Genomic DNA, 20,252 nt, shown 5'->3' with positions numbered 1-20,252 from the left:
TTCATCTTTTACAGTATGCTTTTAAAGTCTTATTTTAAAGATACTAAAGCACCTTAAAGAAATTCTCACGCTTTGTTTTTAGTATCACTAGCAAATCTATATTTCTCTTATATTTTGCAAAAGTGCTGTCTCCCTCTCCCAAAAGAAATCCAAAGAAAATTCAGCTGGCAGTATTTATCCTTCTGGAAAACTTCGTGTCAAAAGTGACTCTTTCATCAAGGTCTTACACACCACTTCACACTGACATATAGTAAAAAAAAAAAAAAATCACCTACATATAAATCTAAATGCATTTGTGTCTTTATGTGACCTTCCAGACACAAAGAAAAGGTTTCGTACAGGACAATATCTTGTCTACTAGATAGATTGTATTTTTCCCTGAACAAGCAAATTACAAAACTCCCAATAGTTTCCACATCCTAAGTATTTTGCTGTGACCTACTTATTCCTAGTCTTCATAGTCAGATAATAGCCACTGGATGAAGGAAAGTTAGATAGCCATTATATTAAATTTTGCAAACCTGCCAGGTAAATGCAGGGAGGGGGGAAAGGGAAGAAATACAGAATTAAAGGAAGAATCTCCAAACAAAGCACATGAGCCCCTTGAGGTAGAGCATCAGACCCAATTAGGTTAATAGAGTTTCACTGATTTGTTCCAGTTGCAAAACTGGTTCAAGTCTGTGTGTTGCAAGAGAGACAGACTGCACCTTGTTCCCAGCTGAGCCTTGGTTCCAGCTGTACCTTGTTCCTAGTTAAATATATAGTGAAGAACAAGCCTCACACTCCTGTCACTAGAATGCTTCTGGATACTTCTTCCACTACACTGGTGAATTACCCTGATCAGATGTGTTTGTCATGGTGCTCTTTTAAACCTTCCAATCCTAACACAGTAGTCACATATCTTTGCCTCTCAATTCTGTCTCACTGCTCTAGCTGCAAATCTAATCCTACACACAGTCACCTTCAGTGGTTTCCCAGCCCTTGGCTCTTTGGGTGAGTCCGAGGTCATTGCTCTGGGTGGTATCCCATTATAACATTATCAAATTTCAGCATATTTTAAGCAGAGAAAAAGCATCCTAGATTGCCATCATGGTACATGCAGCTATCAAACAGCATTAGAAATATACATATGCTGTCAGAATTTTCACCACTTTGGTCTCTATACTAGTGCAAGTTGTACATAAGTATCTCAGTAATTAAAGTGCTAGTGGCTGGTCTACACCAATGTTCCTGTGAAAGCAAGGCAAACAGTAAAAGTGAAATAAAGACTGAAATTAAGAACATCTGGTGCCCCTAAAATAAATTTTCACTACAAGTTAATTATGGTTTTCACAAGTCTTCTCTCTAAGTGATCTGCTAGCCAATAAAAACACTCAGATTCAAGCCCTAGGTAAGTCTGAGAAAGAGATTTGACCTCAGTCTACTTCAGTACAAGTCAAGGATTCAGGAGCTGACAGTCCTCCAGTGCATTCACTGAGGCTTCTCTCCAGCTCAGATACATTCTCCTGTTTCCTCTTTCTGCCCTTCTTTATTAGAAATGTCTTGCTTTGGCTTGATTTTTACATCCTAGTCTACTCAGACATATTTCTACATACAGGGCATTTCAACTGAGGGACTTGACCTGCCAAATCCTCCTTCTGACATGCTGCCCACAAGCTGAAAGAAAAAAAAATACATGAAAATTCTGGACAACCTCAGAAAGTGACTAACAGTAGAGCTCTTGCCTTTGGAGGGGCATTAGGATGCAGCAGTTCCACCCAAAATTTTCAAGCAACAGTAGATAGTTACCAGAGGATGCCTCTCTGAGCACATTAAAAAAAAAAAAAAAAAAAAAAAAAAAAAAAAAAAGTTTTTGGAATGCACATGGAAAAACTGTGGCATATAAATCCAAAGGAATACAAGAAGGACTCACTAAGAGGAGTTTAACCCTTTGCCTTTTCACTGGTTACATTTAGATGAGAAAGTAGAGATAGTGGAGAACTAGCAGCTCCAAGAACAAGTGCAGGCAAAAATGTGGGGTTGGTGTCTACACCCACACTGCTGACATATCTTTGGCTCAAACTTTTTTAAGAATGCAGTGACAGAGAGAAAAATCAGAAGGCACTAATTACTATAGCAAGGGAAAAAACAGGTAGGAGCTAAATTATAACATAAAGCAAGTCTTGCCTCTGTTAAAATCTCATTTTCGGTTGACATTAAACCTTGAAGAACTATGGTTTTCCACCATTATGTCCCAGATATTCAAGAGACTGGAAGCAAAAATAAGCATAGAAACAATAGACAATTCTTTTTGGCAGAACCATGTGCAGCAATTAATACAAGCTGAGCAGAATGTACAAATACAGGCATACTTGTCTAGATATGATTTCAGTATATGCCTTGCTGACATCAAGGCCAATACTGAATAATTTTAAGAAAGTCAATGTATTAAGGCTGCTATCATCTATGCCACTATTCAAATAAAAAAAAATACAAATCTTCTTGTATTACAGGTCTGAAAACCTATGAAATGTTGACACGACATGACAGAAAGATTCACCTGCACTTCTTTTATGCTTTTGTTACTCACAAGACTTCTTAGAACTTAAAGTGTGTATAAGTCATCAGAAAATACAGAACACTTCAAATGTGATGCCGAAAAAGTCTCTTTCAGTCTGGATCTTGAAGAATATGATACTTTGGCCACATTATAGTGCAATTAACATCTCAGTTATTGCTAAGATCCTTTATAGCTACTGCAAGGTCCCTGCCCTACTTCTGGATTAATTGTTTCTAATTTCTGTTTATCACTTCTTATCCGGTCCTGTGGTTAAACTAGTTGGAGCAGTTTCAGAGCAGAGAGTCTAAGACTATACCTCAAGTAAATAAAGAGCTAGATTTCCTCTATTCTGGGACTCAGTAACATCAAGGGGAAAAATTTCTTTTCCACCTTCAGACAGAATAATAAAATATCATTACACAAAACTCTGCTCCAGTCAAAACAAGGTATGTCCACAGGAGTGAGTGTGTGGCAGCAAAAGGCACAAGAAACCTTGAAGAAAAGAGAAGTGGTTGGAGGCAAGCTGCTGCAGGAGCTACAGAGAGAACTGCCCACCAGTCAAACCAGCTTCTAGACCAGCACAACAGCCAGGGCTGGTCTGCAGCTGAGCAGGTGCTGCAGGAGGTTGCAGCAGACTGCTCTGCACATTATTTCCATAAGGAGAGGGGGGAAAAGCAGTGCTGGTAACAGCTGAGCAAACTGCAAGCCAGGGAAGTGCTGAAGCAGCTGCTGGACAGCAAACAGGCAGCAGCAGAAAGTACCCATCACAACAAAAAATAAATGCATGTACATAGTTACTGTATTGTATTCTGCTTCCAATTCACTTTCTGCCTTCATTAGAATTAATATTTTAAGGTCCTAAGAGAAATCCACCTTACACACGGCTGCTCTTGCAGTAATAAGGATTAAATCAATCCTTTCTTCCTTCAGCTCCCCACTGGGAGCAAACATATGGCTTCTGAGAGGGTTTGACCCATTTCCCATCTGCCAGTGACCAAACTAGAGGTACTGAAATGCACCATCAGCACCCATCTATGAGAAGATGGAAAGAGACCGACTGAAATTAAGATTAGCTAATTCATCAAGCAAAGATTTTGAAATAAAGGAAAGCTTTTTAGTATACCAGAACTCATTAATAAGTACAGGTATACATCTGTATGAGTACATTAGGATTTCACATAAATTTATGAGTAATGCTATGATAATACAAATTCTTCCATAGCAAATATTCAGCTGAAGTTAATAGCAAGTCTTCAAGATCCCTTTCATCATTATTTTAGTTGCTTGTAGGTGCTGCACATGGATAATTTTGAGGTGGACACTATTGGTCATCCCTATCACACAGCAGGTTGCAGAAAGGGGCTTCTCAAGCTTGTAGATTTGATTACTCCAAAAGTAGCCACATTCCACAAATAATAATTCAAGTCAAGAAATATATTTATTATGCTTATTTCTTTTCATTCATATTTTAATATAAATATATTTATTGACTGTCTTTATTTAGTGGAGTAATCCACTAATGCAGCCTTTCTGTTTCAGTGGCTGGAGTTCTCTGCATAAATGTGCTATATAGTGCAAAGCTATTAAGTTAATTTATTGTTGTCTCAGGATTTCTATATCCTGAAACAACAATAAATCCCAGGACTCTCACCCCAGGATAAAAGAGATTTAATATATACACTACAGTTTTTTGGAGTTGTGAAGCATTATTTTTCATATCCTTATAGTCACTCATGTCCATCTTTTAAAAATATGCTGAAACACAGAACAGATTTTTATTTCAATATAGATCTATGAAGCAACAACCAGCCAAATCTTGAGTATAGGCCTTTTCAGGGTTGCCATCATATTATCTTTGAAGGACTCCAACTCTGCATTTGTACAGTTTAGGAACAAATTATTACATGTCTCTTCCAGCTGATCCATTTCTCCAAATTCTCTAGAGAACTTCACCCTTCATAAAACTTTCATAAAAAGCAATGCACCTACAATTGTATTAGTCCTACTAACATTAATAGATGTTATCGAGTGCTAGATGACTCACATCTAGTGCTAGATTTAGACTGCTAACTCAATTATCCAATGCTTTTCATTCTAGAGAGCAGTTTATGTTGTTCCTGTCTTCACTCATTCAACCATATCCATCACTTCTTAATTTAAGGAATTAAAAATCACTTTTGAATGAAATGTAAGAAGTATGAAAATAACAGTAAAGTTTTTCACTCTCAGTTAAATTCCAGTAATTCAGAAATTATGTCTGTTACTTTGATTTTAGGAGAATTGAAGTTCAGTGTCTGATCAAAGCTTTGAGAGTTCACAAATTTAGAAACACATTCTTAGGCTTGGTAACCAGCAGAGTGTTTCCTAAGGTAATTAGCTTCACTGATTTAAGAAAGTTATGGTGTTACAGACATAAGGGCAGTAGATAGCAGACACCAAACATGTAACAGTGTTTTCTAGTATTTAATTTTTCATTTGGGTCATGTCAGAAAAGCCACAAGAATATATTCCCAAAGCATACTTCACAATTTCAAACTGCAGAGCAAAGTAGGACAAAACATCCCAAAAATTCACATCACAAATTGTTTTGAGGCCCAAGCAAGCACTTAGACTAAGCCACATATTAGCCACAGGAATGTTTCTTTTGCCTTCTGAGAAGACTGAATAGCTTGACAAGACCAAGTAACTCCAAAATACCAATATCTTTTCCTACACATTAACACTGCAGTCTTCAAACCTACCTATTTTTAGCTGCAATTCAATTTCTCACTTAGATTTTAACTGTGTTGTTACATATATTTTTCTGTAGGAAACTGTCAATGAAAGAGACTGGAATGGCTCTCATATTTAATATTAACTTTATGCTTACTATTAAAATTTTATTTATTTTTATATCTGAAAATTTTTTGTCTGAAAACTTTATAATTCTACAACTACATACAATTCTGAATTAATCTGTTTAAGGAGATTTTTTTCTGAAATATTAGAAAAAACTTGAAAGAGGTTTTAAACACATGGCCAGTGTGTTACAGCTTTTGCTGCTTTTTTTGATGTTAACATCCCTTAATGCATTAATTTCAAACTTGTCATAATTTTTAGCCATTTCAGCGCTGATAAAAAATTTCTCTCATCAACATCAGAAACTGTGCCTTTAATTGCAAATTCTCTTTCAATATTGTTTCAAATTTATTTGTAAATTTTTAACTAAAATCAGCTTACTAGGAAACAAGACTTTAAAAAACATAATCAAAGTGTTATATTAGCTTTGCACCTACATTTCTCAGAACAGAGTAGTTCAAGTTTTAAAACGTTTCTAAAAGATTTTTAAATTTCAAAAAGAGGAAAAGCTCTACCATAAATTACTCTAAAGGATCTAAATTATGGGAATCAAAGTGGCTTTTTCACTCATTCAGTTCAGTCTTATTCCAGGATTTTTTTTTTTTTTTTACCTCAGAAGCCATAAAGAATTTTAAATTCTGGCCCATGTCCTTGTACTGAAAAAATTTCCTGGGTCTAACTATCCAGTCTATGGATAGTTCTGCTTGCCAACAATGCTACCAGATCCTTTTGAATACTTTTAAAATCTTGAGCAATCTCCAAACTCCTGAAGAAAATGCATTATTTCCCAGAAAAAAGAAAATCATTTGCTTATTAAGCTTGTCTACCAAACTGGTTAAAAAATGAATTCCTAACCTATGTGCTCCAGCTGTAAAAAATATGAAATTGTGGCTCTCATTTAGTTTCATGCAGAGGAAAATAGAACTTATACCAGAATTTTAAGTCCTCAATGCTATTTTAAAGATAATGTTTTACTATGCTTGGATTTATTAAGGAGATCATAATTCAGTATTGTGATCTAATAGTCACGGAGAAAAAAAAGTCAAAGTCAGAAGTAACTAAATTGAGCTATGTGCTAGAAGGCTTTCGCTATCATTGTCAGAAAGCAGCACATCTGTTGGTATTGTCTGTTGTATTACAGAGACAAGCCTTTGCAGTATCTGAAATATTAAAGTTAGTAAAAATACTTTGTTTACAAACACAGAGTTCTTTTTAAAATCACAGCATATAAGATTTTTTTATGTGGACTGATGCTAAAGTATATATAGGACAGATCTATTGTTTGTGACAGCTGCTCTCAAGGAACATGGATTTTAATTAAATTCTTCCCTATTTACTTTAATTATCTTTTATTAACCTATGATAAAGCATTGGCACACATACAAAATGAATGGTGAAGAAAACAGATGCACAAAGGCTTCATTAGTTAATTGGCTGAATACTTCCATAATGTTTAGTGGACAATCCTTCATTTTCAAAGGGTTCATGCAACACTTCTGGCCCCAGAAAAACACCTGTCTAAACAAATAAAAGGACAACTGTGAGTGAATTACAAATACAGAACTAGCACCAAGATTTCAACACTCTGAGCTTGTACGCCTAACCAATTTAAGCATTTTAATTTTTACATTAAAATATAATATGAATCTGGGTAACACTGGGCACAAGTATGAATGGGGAGGAGTGGCTGGCTGGCAGCCCTGCAGAGAGGGCCGGCGGTGCTGGTTGGCGGCTGCTCACTGGGAGCCAGCAGCGCCTGCCCGGGCAGCCCAGAGGGCAAACCCCATCCTGGGGGGCATCAAACCCATTTCCAGCCAGCCAAAAGGGGACATCACCCCACTGTACTTGGCGCTGAGGCCTCACCTCGAGCGCCGTGGGCAGCTCTGTGTCCCACAGATTAGGAAGTGAAGGTCCTTGAATGAGCAGAGGGGAGCACCAAAGCTGGGAAAGCACTAGAAGCTATTTCTTATGAGGAGCAGCTGAGGACTTTGGGCTTGTCTAGTTTGGAGAAAAGGAGGTTTAGAGGCAACACCTCATTGATCTCTACAGCTTCCTGAAGAGGGGAGGTGGGGTGGGAGGTGCTGAGCTCTTCTCCTTGGTATTCAGCAACAGGACAGTGGTTCAAATGAATGGTCCAAAAATGTGCCAGGGGTGGTCCAGATTGGCATTAAGAAGCATTTATTTACTGAGAGGATGGTCAAACACTGGAACAGCCCTCTTAGCTCTTTGTGTTTGATGCCACAAGCCTGTCAGTGTTTAAGAGGCATTTGAACAACATGCTGGCTGGCCCCAAAGCAGTCAGATAATTGGGCAAGAGGATCATTGTAGATTCTTGACAACTGAGCAATTTTATTCTACACCATTAAAGCTCAACAAGTAGAAAGGTTGATAAATTATCTTTTGTTATTCTTGATATTTCAGACAAGAATTTTTTTAATCTCTGCAAATCAATAGTTTATTTTTAGACAAAAACTGCTCAAATTTAAAAGACTACAGCTGATATTTCAGAAAGTTCATTCCTTATTTGACAGTTCATTGCATTACACTGTTTCCTTCTTTTCACCCAGAAAATAAGTTTAGTTTATGGTTTCAATGTGGTTCTCTTCTAATCCCTAAAACACAGAGGGAGACAATATCTTTCTAGGTGGCAATGATACACAAATAAAGTTTTTCCTAATTACAGAACACCCTGTCAATTTTGTCAATGACTGGCTTCCTCAACGTCATCAAAAACTATGGTGGAACTGTTATTGCCTCTTTTGACATATAACTGTGTATTAAGGACTTACTCATTAAATGCAAGCTTATTAGCAAGAGGGTAAGGATATAGACCTAAAAAGCTTTGTAATGGGATATACAGCATTCACTTAAGCCATTCATCCACATCTGGTCTAGCTTAGCAGTGACCTAAAATCATTACCATATGAAGGCTCCTTCCTAAGTTATGCAAAAGGAACCATTTAGTCCAGTTTTTAAACTGAGGACATATCCACATCACAAAGCAGCTATTAAAACCTCTTGCAGAGTCTCCAAGGATTTAAAGAATGAGCTTGCTTAGCTGAAGTTAAATTTATTATTACTGTGTTCTTAAATTGCTGCTGATTCATTTTCTGCATGCTGTAACCATGTGGGATAAAGCCAGTAGATATATTTTTTGCATATTGTACTTTTTAACTCTTTAACCTTATTCCAAATATGATTAGAAATAGTGCCTCATATCCATTAAATGGCCACAGAGGAGTTTGCAGTGTTCCTGTTACTTTGACAGGAGCTGAGGCCCGTGGGGTCATCAAGCAGCAGTTCTGGCCTGTTTATTTCAGCTGTTACCTTATTCTCCCTTGGCTTCTTGTTGCCAGCAAACCAATTTTTACCCCTCTTCTGCCTGGGGTAGCTCTAGCCAAACTCTTTTTCCTGCCCTGTGCCCCTTCTCCTGCTTTGTGCAGGCTCTGACTGCCAGCAGCCAGACTGTTCCCAGCTGCCTTTTGCACCTTCCCATGGGGCAGGAAGCCCCGATACCACAAACACACCCTGGGCACATTATCTTCTTCCTCACAAGCCCCTTCCCTGGCGGCCCAAGCATCCTAAAGGATACTGACTGTCTTGTTTAGCACTCCCCACATACTTCTAGCAGCAAGGATAAGATCTCAAAAACCAAAAAGTTTGTTATGGGACATGTAGGAGGTCATGGCACAAATCTTTAACATATCTGCCATGTTCCTGGTACATCATTTGGCAGGCCTGCTCTCAGTCTTGTGGTAGCACAGTGGGCATTTGGGGTGGGAAGGAGATACTGGGACTTTTTTGTGCATCTGTGCTAGACTTCACATACAAGTCTGTCTGACAATGTTTACGATAACAACAAGCATAGAAATATAACACTAATACCAAAATGGATCACACTACTGTGTTTGGATTATTTGTTTCCGGATCTACAAAAAAACCCGGCATTTACTCTAACTACTGTTGACCTCTACAAAATCAGGTAGAATTACATCAGCAGATGGAGCTGTGATTTTTGACCCTAATGTTCTTACTGCCTGTGTACTTCATCGCTGTTATCCCTGCATTGCCATTAAATAGGACTTCAGCCCCTAGGGCTATCATAAATAATTCCCATAAATTCACATTTTAAGTTTACCACCATGCTTTAGTTCAAAGAATTCACTGTGCAAAACTTTGTTTCCTATACATCAGGGACCTTTTATTTTCACATTCAATACTAGGAACTTTTTTATATTTCAAATAAGAACAAAAAAAATCAATAAAATGCTAGGAAATTATCAACCATTATAGCCCATTCCACGTAGAAATTAGTAATTTTTTCAATCTTACTTTCAAGTCACTGATACCTTACTTGGTCTTTTAGAAAATAAAGTCACTTCTTAAAGCTTTTGACACATTCCTGAAGATTTTAGCTACTTTACCCTTTTAAGGCTATATTTCAAAAATTGAAACCAGGATAAAATTTGATAAGATTGTTTTATCATCTCTCAAGAAGACAAAATACTCATGTTAGCTTCTTGAAAAAATAGTTTAAAACCTACCTGCATAGTATTACTGGTACTCAGATCATAATCAGCTTTCCAATACTGTGAAGCACTAAAGTGTTTTTTGTGTACTAAAATAGCAACTGGAACTGACCAGAACTTCACAGACAAAAGTAATAACATTTTCATTTTTTGGCAGGAAATTGAGGAGCATGATTATTCCCAAATCTTTACAGTCCTATAACCCTTTATCAAACCTTTCAATCTCAAATGAGGCACATACATTCCTAATGTTTTTACTTCTTCCAAGAATTCAGCTTGGCTTTGTTCAACTTCATGACACTTTCCTTAGGGAAATCACAGAATCGGAGAAAAAAAACAAAAAATCCACACATGGGAAGATATTGGGCCTGAAGCTTATTAATGACCCTAGTAAGCCTTGAATAAGACCTACAGATTTATATTTCCATTAGAAGTGAAACATGAGAAGCCAGCAGGAGTTGAGTTAGATCTGTACAAGAACTGAGCAGCACCTGAGGCAAGATTCAGTGGCATGCCTGTAATAGGTGCAGCAGTGAAATAATTGTGAGAGGGCGTAAGTGCTAAGGTAGCTTCAAGAATAACCTAATGCTGATATTTTGGAGCAACTCCAAAATGTAATTTATCGGCATGTAATATCATCACTGGTAAGGAATCCCACTCACTGCCGCTGTGCTGCAGACCCTGCTCCTCCCAGCCCCTGCACAGCTCCCAAGGGAACTCTGAGAGCCTTCCTCCTCATCACTGCTGCAGGAATTATCTCACTGGGAGCCATTAAAGTACCATTATGCCTTGTTAGCTCCCTCACTCTTTTTTAAAATTAAAAAAAGCCCTCTCAGAAGCTTGAATTGGGGGGGGGGGGGGGGGGGGGGCGTTGGGTGGGAGTGTTAATCAAGTTTTCCATACTGTGTGCTAGATTTGTGACTTGGAGTCAATGTCCCTGGTGAACACACATCTGTGTCAAGTGAATGATTAGATATCAGTCTCCTTTCCTACTTTGTACATCTACTCCTATAATCTCTTTATAGAAAAATGAATGTTTTTCCTCACATTGAGAAAGGATATAGCCTATATATTGGTATTGCATTACCACCCAAAAATCTAATGCACTGTGATTGATAACATTATTGGACTTTTCAGACTCTCAAGATAGAGTTGCTAACTGAGCCATAATTTTTTATCAAATAGCTGGTGATCTGCCCTATATTTACATCGTTATCAGTTTTCTAAAAGGTCACTGCACAGAATTTCAGAGTTTATCACATTACTTTTTTCATCCCATTTGGATCTAACTTTGATTCTGTGATGTCTTGGAAGATCTCTTAGAAGAAGAAAGCAAGCTTACTTCTGCTTGTGTCCCAGCTGGCAGTTATGAGTTATCAATCAAAAAAGGAGAACTTAAATAGAGTCCTATGGCACAGATTTTATTTTCCTCACTTTCAGTAAAATGATTTGAAAGGCTGGAATAAATCACTGTGTATCCTGGCCCAGGAGATAACCACCTCTGAGTATTCAATACATCCACCATTTTTCTCATAAAGGGATTTATTCTACCCAAAGATTCTTTTCTCAGCTACATGCAGGGAGAACTGAAGTGCTGGACTTTCTTCCACTGGGCTGTCAGGATGTGTTATTCTGCTGATCAAGGATCTTCAAGTACCCAACACTAATCAGTCCAAGACAGGCTAATTATAATCCCTGAGGCTGCCTCCAGTCTAGGAAAATATTGCTAAAAAAACCTATGAGCCTTGCCAAGCTGGCATTTTTCCTAGCTCCAAGTGGTATCAAATTTCACTTTCAGACTGTATAATTTTCAGGCTGGGTATAGCTGGGGGAAATATCATTTCATAGGCTGATGGTTTCTTGAGGTTCTCTATAACCTCTGCCTTCCCTGTGGTTCTCCCATACCAATGAAAGCACCAGACAAAAAAAAGTTATTTTATCTTTATACTTTTGCTAAAGTAATGGCTGTCCATAGTCTGAATTTATTAAGGATTAGTTGCAACCATGTGGTATTACTCAGATTAAAAGGATACATCAACAATTAACAGTCAGTAAGAACACAGGGAAGTGCAGAATTCAATTTCTAAACCATTCAATAAAGTTCAAAAAAACATGCGGTTGAAGTTCACATATGTCTAAGTTTTAGGTGCTGAGTTTAGCAGACTAGCTTGTTTAATTTACATACTAAGCACAGCCCTAGATTTAATTTTTAACAATTCAAAAGATTAGTATAGGAATCATGCCAGTATATAGGACTAGGTAAGACAAAACTGAAGGGGATTCTAAATTGTATTGGGAATCAGAAAACAATAGAGGTTAATTTGAGGTCTACTTTTATTCTTTATCACTCAAAAAGTGCCTTTCTTGCTATGTTTCTCTTCCCTGAGCTATTGACACATTAATTGGAAATATACAACCTTAACTTACTTGACACAGCTATTCTGGTTTCAAAAATAAATATTTATTAGACTAGAAAGAGCAATATCTCCACAACCCAGGGGACTGCTTAATTCAGAGCAGATGCTGGTCCTGTGTATCTCCTTTTAATGCATATCCATCTGTCAATAGTTGGTTTGTGTTGTATGCTCTCTGAACAAAACCTAGGCAATAAAGTTTCATGAAGATCAACAATTGGTGTTTTGAGGAGTCTGCAATGACTGAAAAGCACAGGCTTGTAAAACAATTCTTATCAATCTCTAATTTTGGAAAGGAGCCCTTGGACATCATGCAAAAGCATGACAGGTCCACCTTTCACAAAAAAACAGTAATTTCTTTTTAAATAGAATGGCATGCACATATTGCCTTAAGCTTTACAGACCAGGTGGTGCTGCCTCTGTCTATGTGGAAATCACTTCAACTCAGCCAGTAGAGATATTTGCCTGGTCATTTCAAACTTAATTGTAGAATTCAGCTGATATTTTCAATTCAGCAGGCTCAGCATAATTGAGTATACACTACTTATAAATGAAATTTTTTGCTACCAAAATCAGTGAGCTTTCTATACATTTCGTAAATGTTCTGCTGTGCAATCTTTTGCCTAAGACCAAAAATCCCCAAAGCTGGTTTCCTTGCTTTAGGTTCAACAGTGCATTTTCCAGCACCCACATCTCTTCCATTCAGCCATGTCTCCTTGCACCATTCTCTCTGGTATCTGCTCCTTGCCTGATGAGTACCCCTGTGTGTGAGGTTACATTGGCAGTGGTGTCACCTGGCACATGCACAGAGTGGTTTGCAAAGGCAAAAAATGTCATTATGCCCATTCCACAGGTGGCAAGCAAGGGGCACAGCTGCAGAGGCAGTGTGAGAGGGGCACATTCAGCATCAGAGCCACAAGAGTTTCCAGTCTCCTTGATTCAAGTATCACTGGCCATTCACTACCTTTCCTGTAGCTTATCACTTCTCTGACCAACTTTCATTCTCTAGCCTGTTACACTGACATTTAAACCCAGGAATTCCTTATAGTAGTTTCAGTACATTTCATGATAAGCTCTGGAGGTAGAACACCTAAGATCTTTACTCAAACAAATATTAATTAAGTACCAGCATTCTACAGAACTCACCATTCAGGCCCTCAAGGTGCTGACAAAAAATTCTCTATATTGCCTAACAAGAACAGGAACAAGAGACATCTGAGGGAGATTTAGCTCTCCTGATTAAAGCAGCTTTACAAGTTACAGCAAAGAAAAGGGATTTAATAGGTGGGACCAGCAAATGAAACTCAACTTCCAAACCAATTTAAAATGACCTAACAAAGCAGAACAGAAGGATTAATTAAGTTTTCAGTATAATTCACAGAAATACAAAATCAAGCCCCTCCGTTTATTTAAAATTTTACTTTAAAAGCTACTGCATTGCACACAGATGCAAAGCACTTCAGGGGTTAAAATTATTTTCTTCTGAAAGAGCTAGCACCATTATTGCTGATACACTGTTTATACATCATGCACAGAGGATATTTAGATTCCACCTTCTCCAGATACAAGAAAACCCAAAATCCCCTAATAATTTTCAAAGGTTATCTGTGCATATTAGCATCAAAAAACTGCTTGCTGCTGTTAATGACCTAGTAAGATATTAGGATGAAATTTTGAGAAGGAGTAAGACTAGATGGCATATTAAGCATCTATAGAATAAACCCTGCATATTTTAAAAGATGACCCTTAAAATGGCAACTTACATATCTGCTGTGTCATTGCCTTAGCAACAGACTAGATATGCTGAAATCTGACAGACATCAGGCTTTTCTAGCTGAAGCTGTGAGCTTTGAGGGGAGGGCTTTCTGCAATCTAAATCAGATTTATTACTCTAAAAGAAATTGTATGTTTTAGGAGACTACCAGTGCAGCTTAAAGTACAGGAAGGACACACACTAGCTAGTACAGCTTTGCCCAGGGAATTAGCCTCTTCAGCAGGAAAAGCTAAACATGATCTAACACACTTGAAAATTTTAAGCAGCCTGGAGTAGCTTCATGCAACAGCTTTGAAAGATGTCCTTATTTGAAAACATTCTCAATAGACCACAGTTATTCCATCAATAGAACTCAACTCTGAAGTACAGCTTTTCAGGACAAAAACTAAGTGTCAAGAAAAGTTTTTCATTAATTTTTTTTCATTGTTAACTAGTGTTTTGTTTGAGTTTCTTTAAGGGTCATTTTGAATATCAGCTGAACAACAATTTTATACGGCCCTCATACTTGACAATATCAGGCTCCTTTCTTTTTGGTTGTGTTCATTGTACATGTTCTCTCAGTCTCTCAAATAAATACCTGTCAAAAACATACAGATATATATAATTGAAAGGGAGAAAATGTAATACAGTTGACTGTTCAACAGCATTTCTTGGTGGGCTTGGTTAGCAGCATCTAATGTTGTACGACAAAATGCAAAAAAGGCATCTGTCCTTACTTCCCAATTTTCTACCTAATGAGCATAATGTTTCAGTTGGTAGGTGTATTATTTACTTTTTTTTTATTTTGCAGGCATGTTTTGTTGTATCAACTGTCTTGATAGAGAATATTCTGTCACAGCAATCTGTTAAACAAAGGAGGAGCATTTATCTAGCCAATAAAGGAAATGCTGTTTTAAAACTCCCCAAATAAATGTTGGATTGTGTTGTACTGTGGGGTTTTTTTTAAACCAAGAAGTGCACAGAGCATTTTCCTTTCTGTTGTAAATTAAATGCATAAAGGTGCAGCTTTTTGTTTCATTTTAATCAATACAGTCAAGGTTTGTCTAAAACACTATGAGAAACAGATACTTCTGAAGCAGTATGTGGAATAAATAAATAGACTCTACAGCTTGGGGTAGTTATAATAACCCATTTTGTTAACTTAAGTGAATTCCAAAAATCTCTATTTCACTCCTCTTTTGAAAACTAGAATGTTCCATGTTTCTCATGTTAATTTGCACCCTAGTTTACAGCAGGTAACAAGCATTTTTTGCCTTAAATCCCTTGAAAGTTCATGATGGATCCCCACTAAAAGCTCAGCTTTATTCAATAAAACCATGACCAATAAAAAACAACCAACCTCAGAAAACAAGCAGAAGCACAAACAGGAAAATACAAAGACAGGCAGATAAACTATTATAAATTTTTAAAATTCTATAGAAGGAACAGGAAAAATAGCTTTTTCTCCCAAGTCAGACACAGGTTTTCCAAGAAGCTTGGGCATGTAACTTATCCCTTGTAAGGAAATATTTAGGAAAAGTGAGAAAAAAATTATCCACCTCAAGTTAAGCTGAAAATCAAGGCAAACAAGTAAGAAAAGATTTGCCTGTTTCTCAGTCAAATCATTACAGCCCCTTACACTGCAAGGGTTCTACCCAAGTTTCAGTAGAGAGATCTGAATTCTGTTTTTTTTAAACATAATAATAACCCTTAAGTCCCACAAGTCTTCTGTATCTAAACTTTCATTAACAACTTTTTAGAAACTGTCCAGAAGAAATGCAACATTTCTCCAAGGGATTTAAATAAGAAAAGAATGACAGCTGTGTAGAAGAGAACAATTACAGTCATATAATCCAGGAACAGCAATCTGGAAGGACATACTAAGACAGAGGAAGTCAATATATGATGGAATTGAGAGGAGCTGAAAACAAATACAAGCCTAAGATAAAATGCATCCCCTCCTTGCAGGTTAAGACTGAAGTGGAGATTGATCTATAAGCTTTTAGACCAGAGAAAAAATGCTGTAAAAATCACACAGAAAACAAACAAACTTGTATTCAGACATTAGCATTCATTTTATCCACACACCAAGCTGGCAAAAAATTAATATCTGACAGCACATAAAGTAACATCATATCAGCATCCTAATTCTGAAACTGTGACAACATTGAACTTACAAGAGAATCAGTACAGGGTAGCTCTTGAAAGACAAAAAACCCAAAAAAAGTAATAGATATACAGTAAGACTGAAAGCAGAACTAATTACTGCAGTTGGGTGCTTCCTCAGTCAAATGCTAGGAGTCCTTTTAGTACAACCTCATGCTAACAAAGGCCATCTTTCCAAGTGTGTCAGCTCCCATAAGACACAGCACCTGAGGAGGCTGAGAAAAGTATTTTACAGAGGCATTTCCTCATTGAAATCACCATCACTTGCAAGACTTCTTTGCCAAAGAGGGAATGCACATTTCAGCTAAATGCTTAGCAAACTTTGGGTGTCTGTGAAAGGAGCTGATGTGGAGCAGCAGCAGCTCCGGGGGTCAGCAATTCCTGTACCTGCTGGCCCAAGAGCCAGGTGCCTCCCTTGGTCAGAGCCTTTCTGCTGCCTCACCCTACAGAGCAGTCGTTCTTCCAGAGCCGGCTGCTTGCCCTGAGTGCTCTCAGCAGTGCCAGAAGCCCCTGGGTTGGCATAGGTAGGGAAAGGTCAATTCACAGTGTTCATTCTCCATCATCTTGAGGCCGATACTCTCCTCAGGACACAGATTATTCCTCAGGCTGAAGGACACTGTATATTTACAACCTATCTCAACTTTCAGGCACCTTAGAAGACATTCTTTACACAGCTGAGAGAAAATCCCCCCTGGGACTGAGCACTGGACAAGCAGGAGGCAGCAGCATTTTGGCCAAGTCTGCCAGGGCAAGCCTGCATCTGACACATGCCATGAAAACAGAGTTCACACAGAGCAGAGAGGATTCCTGGCTTGAAGCATCTTGTCTGAAAATGGCAGACATTGTAAAGTACACAGGGCTGAATCTTTTGACCTTGGAGGGATGAAAAGCTGAGTCAGCCTTGCTGGGATTCAAAGCACTCACAAGTCAGATATTTGAAACCTGCCTTTCATGCACCAGTCAGGAAGGAAAGAGCTATCTGGATTGTTTCTTAATTTATTTCATCTTTTCCTCAGAACCGAAGCTTTTCTGAAGGCTTTTTAAAAATAAGAAAAATTTTGCTTAGGAAAACACATTTTGATACTCAAAGAGCAATTTATATGATGACCCTTCTGACATTATATATACCCATAAATAGGAACATTCCAAACTATTTGAAGTATTTATATTATACACTTTTAGCAGGTTTTTTTTTAATGGATATGAAGTGGGGATGGGTACTTTTATTTTTAAATCTACAAAAAAATATAAAATATAAGACTGGATATGAAAATACGATATTCCACAGGTCTTTGTCCAGGAGAACAAATCAAACAGCACACATGCCTGTGCAGCAAGCCAGCTATAGGTAGCCCTTAAGCACTGACAAAACAGAAAATGACCACAGGAACAGCTTGGTAGGGTTAGAAACACAGCTGAGGTCTGCCTTGCCCTCTGCCAGTCTCCAGAGGCTGAGAAGCCCAATATGGGAGCTGCCTTTTCAGGAGAGCTCTGGTTCTTGACCATCATCCTGCTCTCTCACTAATCCACTCTTCTTTTGGCTCTCCATCCAGCTCAGCTTTTGCATCGATTCCTTCCTTTCCTGTGGCAGGAAACACTTGGCCCAGTCTGGGTGACTCATAGGGGCAACATTGACAACTTCGTCATCTTCTGCAGCTAGAACCTGCTTTAATGAGTGTCTGTTTTTATAGAAAAGCACAAGTCACCTTTACCCTGTCCAGTCCACAGAAATGTTAGTATTCAGACATAAATTAGTTGTAAGATGATTTCTTAATGCCATCTTTTCATTCATGTATTATTAATTTTGTCCCAGTAACACCAGTATAATATCTGCAAAGTTATTATAAATGCAGAGACATTTCATTATAGAACATGGGCCATACTTACAATACCAATTATAAATATAATATTTTGAGAGAGAAACATGGTATCTTTTAATACACATGATTTTTTTCTTTTAAAAGCACCTCTGGAGCTTCAGACATTCTGTCCCACCCTGAAGCTAGGAGTACACAGCAGAGACTGGGGGGGAGGGGGCAGGAAAACAAGCCCAGAATTTTGCCAGTATTTCTTTCATGATGCAGCAGTGACTTTTACAGAAAGGTGCAAGTAGCCTAGGACATGGCATGGCAATTTTTAAAATTATTTCCAATTCTTCCATTATTTTGAAGGAAATATTTCACCAGCATTTTGGAAGTGCCATCAATTCTAATCAATACCTGAGCATTTCTGATAGAGATTTCCTTTGACTAGACTTTCAAGGGATGGGTTTCTGAGCACAGCTTCATTCCTGATCTGTCAGAGGTGGGAGACACAGGACACCCACCCCCTGTTCTACTGTAACTTGACCTACAAAAGATGAAGTTCAGAACATAGATTAAGTTCCCTCAACTCCTCTTTAGAGAAGAAAGAAAATTCCTTCCATTAAGGGCACGCTCTGATCCCCTCTAGGTAGGCTTTGCATTGTTGTATGGTAAAAAAAACCCTACAAGCTGTTAAAATTGTGCCAACTTCCACTGTGGTTGGGTTTTATCATCAGCTCCTACAGCTGCTTTGGGAAGAACCACGCTTCTGTTTCTCTCTGCATTGAGTGCTAAGCTATATAAGAACTACTTAATTGATGATATAATAAAACCCTTCACAGCAAAGTAAAGATTAAACAGTGACATCCTTTCAGTTCACTAGTACACAGCCATCCCCAGCTCCATGTCAGTAGGATTCTGCATATACAGAAGAGCTCCGGTCTTCAGAGTAACAGTGCAAATGCAGCTACTTCAGGGAAGAATACATGTATTTACAAAACATATTGCCTTCAGCAATGGTATAAGGCCAGCTGTGGAACAAAGCTGAACGCAGCACAATTTTCACACTGTCATATGCTGTCTCGCTTGTACCAGTTATGAACCTGCCCCAACAACAAGCAAAATTGTATTATATCTTTAGTGTTTCTACATTTGGTCATGCTCTGACTCAGGCAATCAGGCTTGCTTTTCATATTAACACTCCTTTTCCATATCCTCACATACAGATCTCAGTGCAACACTTGGGCCCATACAAAAATTAACAGGAGCATTCTAATTATAGAAGTATTGCTCAGGAGTCAAAATTTGCCAAGATTACCAAAAATCAAGTAGTGTCATCACAGCTCCATTATTAGCAGGTGTTTCCCAGGGCAAACAATGCTGTAAGAAGTGTGAGGAATGGAGAGTAGCAGGACTTTTTTTAAAAAAAGTGTTTAAGAAATGACATTGTTTGTATTATTATTAGGGGAGAAAAAAATCCTTCACTGAGGGCTTCATAGTAGGTCATGCCTCCCTTAATACCAGCCAAAGTTGTTGTTTTTTACCCAGTATGTTTCCACTAAGTTTGAACATTGATCTGAGAAATTCTAGCTGTGATCAAGTCACTTTAAAAATCTAAGAAAATACATTATTATTGATGATACTAAAAGCATAATATTTAAACCAGAAATATCTTACATCTGTGGCTTATTGGCTGTTCTTTTATGATCCGTAAAGTTGCACTTAAAGGCATTGCTCACCAGCTCTCCTCACACCAGATTCTGACTCAAGGCAGACATCAGCTGTCCCGCCCCACCCCCATCCTCCTGCTAACTCATCCCTTCCGAGTTTGCCTGATGGGAACACAGCAAGTGCAGGAGACCACTACTTTCATACTATAAAATGCATCACAAATAAATCAAACATAACTCTAATCACTAATTTACAGTATTTTGCTTTGTGTTTCTCAGTGGGGAAAAACCCAAGAGATGTACCCAGATCATGCTGAAAAAAGCATGTGTGATTCTGTACAGACTGCCTAATTAAGATATAAGAGCTCTATTCCAGCTTGTGCCAGATAAGACCATCACACATACCCTTATGAAGAGTAGTCAGATCTCATGATATTTATTATTTTATCAAATAGAAGGGACCAAACTCCACAATAAATATTGATATCACTATAAAATTAACAGTTGCTTTTTTCTTGCTGCACTTTTGAAATATAAGCTA

General features: G+C 37.9%; 1 protein-coding gene across 6 annotated transcripts in view; it reads right to left on the bottom strand.

Moving 5' to 3' along the window:
• Positions 1-20,252, bottom strand: part of AKAP6 (A-kinase anchoring protein 6) — a 258,501-nt gene that overhangs the window by 236,877 nt on the left and 1,372 nt on the right. The window contains exon 1 of one of the 6 annotated variants that reach the window (XM_072930744.1): positions 18,459-18,588. The exons of the other annotated variants lie outside the window; for them this stretch is intronic. The gene's annotated coding sequence lies outside the window, so the exon portion shown is untranslated. Of the gene's footprint in view, positions 1-18,458; positions 18,589-20,252 lie in introns of those variants that run through there. 6 annotated transcript variants of the gene reach the window in all.

The sequence above is a fragment of the Taeniopygia guttata genome, chromosome 5 (genome assembly GCF_048771995.1).
Source record: "Taeniopygia guttata chromosome 5, bTaeGut7.mat, whole genome shotgun sequence".
NCBI classification, from domain to species: domain Eukaryota; kingdom Metazoa; phylum Chordata; class Aves; order Passeriformes; family Estrildidae; genus Taeniopygia; species Taeniopygia guttata.
Note: the sequence above shows the minus strand (reverse complement) of the source record. Positions and strands in the feature narration are given on the sequence as shown.